Source organism: Glycine soja, chromosome 14, assembly GCF_004193775.1.
Source record: "Glycine soja cultivar W05 chromosome 14, ASM419377v2, whole genome shotgun sequence".
NCBI classification, from domain to species: domain Eukaryota; kingdom Viridiplantae; phylum Streptophyta; class Magnoliopsida; order Fabales; family Fabaceae; genus Glycine; species Glycine soja.
The window spans coordinates 48,740,155-48,744,882 of record NC_041015.1 but is presented as its reverse complement, the minus strand read 5'-3'; the positions used below and the strand labels follow the sequence as shown (position 1 = coordinate 48,744,882).

General features: G+C 35.5%; 1 pseudogene; it reads left to right on the top strand.

Moving 5' to 3' along the window:
- Positions 1 to 800: 800 nt before the first annotated feature.
- Positions 801 to 3,865, top strand: LOC114383690 (annotated as a pseudogene).
- The last annotated feature ends 863 nt before the right edge of the window (positions 3,866 to 4,728 follow it).

The window sequence follows — 4,728 nt, the reverse complement described above, 5'->3', positions numbered from 1 at the left end:
TATATATATATATATAAAATTTGAAAAATATCAAAATCTGCATCAACATGACACGTTTTTGAGTGTTGCTAGGTGCACCCAGCATTATTGCTGGGACACCCAGCATTCTTAAAAAATGACGAAATTGCCCTTGCTTGGTTTTCCTCTTCCGGATCAACTTGATCCGTAACTTTCAGATCAACTTGATCCGGAAGAGGAAAAATAAAAATTTTGTTAATTATACAAGATATTTAAAGATATTTATTTTATTAATTATAATATATTTATAAATATTGATTTATTATAAATAATTAATGCTAATCAATCAATTATAATTCTCTAAAAGAGGATATAAATAATTTCAAAGTTAGCAATCATAATGCAGTTTTTGAAATTGCTAACTCTGAAATTATTTATATCCTCTTATAGGGAATTATGATTGATTAGCATAATTGATTGATTAGCATGATTGATTGATTTTAAAAATTGCTAACTCTGAAATTATTTATATCCTCTTTTAGAAAATTATGATTGATTAGCATGATTGATTGATTAGTATGAATTATGATTATGATTGATTAGCATTAATTATTTATAATAAATCAATATTTATAAATATATGATCAAGTTGATCTGGAAGAGGAAAATTAAGCAAGAGTAATTTTGTCATTTTTTTAGAATGCTGGGTGCACCAGCAATAATGCTGGTTGCACCTAACAACACTCCACGTTTTTTGTATGGTTCTGCAACTTTGGGTAAAATAAAGACTACATCGCTGGGCCCAAATCCAATTTTATAAACCCAAAAAAAAACTCATTTATGGACTGAAAAAAAAACCAAGCTTGGGTATGGGCTCATCACTTCACGGCTTTACCCCTCTCTATGGACCCCGGTCACTTCACGAAACTCAGCGTTCCCCAAAACGACGCCGTGGGCTCTGTCCAGAACACCATTTCCCGACACGGCGGCTAGGTCATGCGCGCCACCGTCACCTCTTCGAAGCTTTCTCTCCTGAAGCAACTACCTCACCGCTTAATCCCAACCCTCTCCTTCGCATCGGAGACTTGGCCAGCTCCGGCGGCGTCCGTCGACGATGCATTCCAGTACTTCGACGTGCCGAGGCCTCGGAGGCGAAACTCGGAGAGGAAGCCATACGGGACGCCGATGAAGGCTCTGATCGAGAGAGTGAAGGCGGAGAAAGAAGTTCGAAAGGCGCAACCACGTAGGGTTTTGGAAGAGCCACCGGAGAACGGGTTGTTGGTGCCGGAACTGGTGGAGGTTGCTCGTCGCGTATATGAAGCTCGCGGCTCGCTCCTCTTCGGTCTGAGCCAACTCGTCCGAGTCATTCCCGTTTTACGCTGCCGGTAAGTGAGTTCATTGATTTGTTACATGTTTAACTGTTACTTTTCAGTTTTTAATTTCTAGTTCTCGTTTCTGACCTAGAAGTTGCTTCTATTAATGAAGTGAGCTTCTCTTATAAACTAAAATCAACTTATGCACTTCAGCTTTGAGAGAAGTTAAATGAGTACTAGCAAATTGATGTTGGTAAGAATAGAAGCAATTTGTGAGTGAAATATAAGATAATTGCTCGCGATTATTGATGTTTGTAAGAACGGAAGCAAATCAACTCATTAGTGTTAACTGGTTTTGCACAATTGCATTTCGCACGGAATGAGTGAAATGTTGCAAGAAAAGATGATGTTTGAATTGCATTCTAGGCTTTCTGTGGTTGTGATTTTTAAATTTAAAAAAGTGTATATATGAATTGTGAGTATTGCTTAGCAACATTGGATGTTGTTGATTTTAACTGCTCCTTTTGGTTCTTCCTTTTTTTGTTAGTTTATTGGGCTATACTCATTTATAGAGTTTTAAGACTTGGGGACTGCACAAATTACAGGGTTTTGTTTAAATTGGCAGAATGAATTTTGTGATTGTGTGTGTGTGTGATTGTGTTCCTTTAGAAATTAATTTCGTTTGAAGCATCATACAGTGATATATGAAGAACAGAGTTTATAGTTGATTGTAGTAAGACCAAGAGATCAGAAATTGATGTCTATGTGATGATGACAAGAACCATGGGCAGTATAGGGCTACTAGAACCAGCCATAGTATATACTCTTGAACATTTATGTGTTATTGATTTGGGCTTTATACTGTTTTGTAGGCAAATCCAACAATTGCTTTGGCTTGTACTTGTTGGCTTCACGTTTAATGTTGGTTTCATTTTTTTATCAGGCTTTGTAATGAGGTCCACATTGGTTATGTGGGTCATGAAATTCGAACATGTACTGGACTGGAGAGCTTTTTGCGGAATGCAATGCATATTTGGACAAGGGGAGGTGTTTGAGATGTGATTTTCTTCCCTAAATGCTTTCATCTTTATGACCGTGTTGGTAAGCCAAGAGTTGGGCATGATGAAAGGTTCGGCGTTCCTTGTACCTGCCATTATTGAACTCTGTATACAAGCTGGTCTAGAGCTTGAAAAATATCCTACTAAAAGGAGAACAAAACCTGTATATTGTATTGAAGGAAGAATTGTAGATTTTGAATCAGTTGTGAAAGAGGATGAAACAGAAAGACAATGCTCTTTTGAAAATGACAAACCTATTTTGAATTCATCCTCTATGTTGTCCAGGCCTGTAGAGAAGGTCCATAGTTTATTGGAGAACAACATAAGCCATCTGGATCAGTTAAGTGATGAAGAAAGGAGCAAGTTAAGGGATTTAAGTAAACATACACTGGACTCATGGATTGAGATGACATCAGGTGCAAAGAAGATCATGGAGAAGTATTCTGTGAATACTTGCGGCTATTGTCCTGAGGTCCAGGTTGGTCCCAAAGAACATAAGTTGAGAATGTGCAAGGCTTCAAATCATCAGTCTCGAAATGGTTTACATGCATGACAAGAGGCAACATTAAATGATCTTGTCGATCCCAATTATGTCTGGCATGTAGAGTATCAGAATGGACCTGCTCTGAATAACAATCTAAAGAGATATTATGGGAAGGCTCCAGCTTTGGTGGAACTGTGTGCATGCTGGGGCTCTTGTTCCCGATCAATATAGTTGCATGATGAGAGTAGTTGTGGTTTCCCCTGATCGAGATGAAGTCGATCTTGTCACCTAAAATGCCATCTCTTTTGAAGATAGACAATATATGTTCAATCAACTTTTGGACTTCATATAATATTGGACCTTCAAGTTTTAATCAACTACAAACTACGTGTCCTTTGCTAGTTTTTCTGTTGTCTGACTATATAGGTTGTAATGCCTATATTCTCTGACATTATGTTACCTTCAGAAAAGATACACAGCCTGAAGAAGTCTAAAAAGTATTGCATTATCGTGTTCCCAAATTGGGTTGCATTTAGCACAAACTGTGCAGTTTCATGTGGGATAGTGTTGACACTGGACTTGCTACTATGAAAGGCTACACATGCAGCACCTAGTCCAAACTTCAATGCTTATAGATGAAGGTTCTTGCTGCCGGCATCAAGATTAACCTGATCCCCAAGTTGTTGCAATCCGAAATTATTGCATGCATACTATAGGTATAGTCTTTAAAAGTTTAGTTTACTTATTCAACAAGTGGTATGAAAGTAATAGCTGATTTATCTCAGAATTTCTCGTAACCATCATATTTGTTGAATTTAAAGATGAGTAATGGAATTCGAAAGGAGAGGTTCAACAAGACTGCTAGGCAGTGTTTTGTGGGTAATTGTTGCAGCTAAAGGTAAAATTGTTGTAGGATCCATCTCATTCCTGACAGAATATCAAAGCCTTCGCTTAGCAGTGGAGCTTCTTCAAAATTTCATCTGCTTTATTGTATATAATAATTTAAATATTTAAATGCATTTAATTAATTATTTCTTCATTTGGATTGTATATATTCTTTCTCTTTTCTCTAATTCCCTTTTTATTAGTAGAAATGAAGAGAACACACATTGATTTCATGTATTGGGAGCTATACCTTCACCCATTGGCTGTTTGAGAAGAAAAAAATGGAGAAAGAATTTTGAAATTTAAATTGAATGAAAAAATAGAGGTTTTTTCTTATTTTTTTTGTGTATAAAGATAGTTCTTTTTCACCAAATAAAAAAAATAGTTATTTGTATTGTTTTTTCTTCTCTATTTTGTTTCTTTTCCAAATAGGCCTTAAGATTTTGATGACTAACTTCTGATTTGACCACCATAAAAAAATGTTTTAGCTTGTGTTCATTTGTTAAGAGTACGATTTTAGAGCTTATTACAAGACAAACTTAGATCATGTGACTGTCGACCAAATCCAAAAAAAATAAAATTATCACGTGTGACTGTCTTCTAATTAAATCAAGGTGTTATATTGAAAATTTATATTGACTTTTAATAACAACTTGACGAAAGAAATTTGTAATTTTGATTGAACATAAGAATCAACATTTCATTTGGGCTTTAAATTAAGGTGTTGATTTGGTTGTAAGCAAATACACAAAAATTTCATTCAAACTTAAAAGTATAAACTGAAACAATCTTATATCAATTGATTCAAGCACTCAGTGATTAAAAGTATAATATAGGAAAGAAATAATTACTAGTTGTTTCCAAGTGCTAAATTAACCATGCCGCAAATTTTGTAAAAGCAATTCACTAGTCTCTTTTTTTCCCCTTGTAAACAAAACAACTCCTCCGGTTAGAAATTAGACTTAGAATACATGAACCAAACTATTAATGGGTCCAAATCACCCTTTAGACCAAGGCCCAAGAATATAAT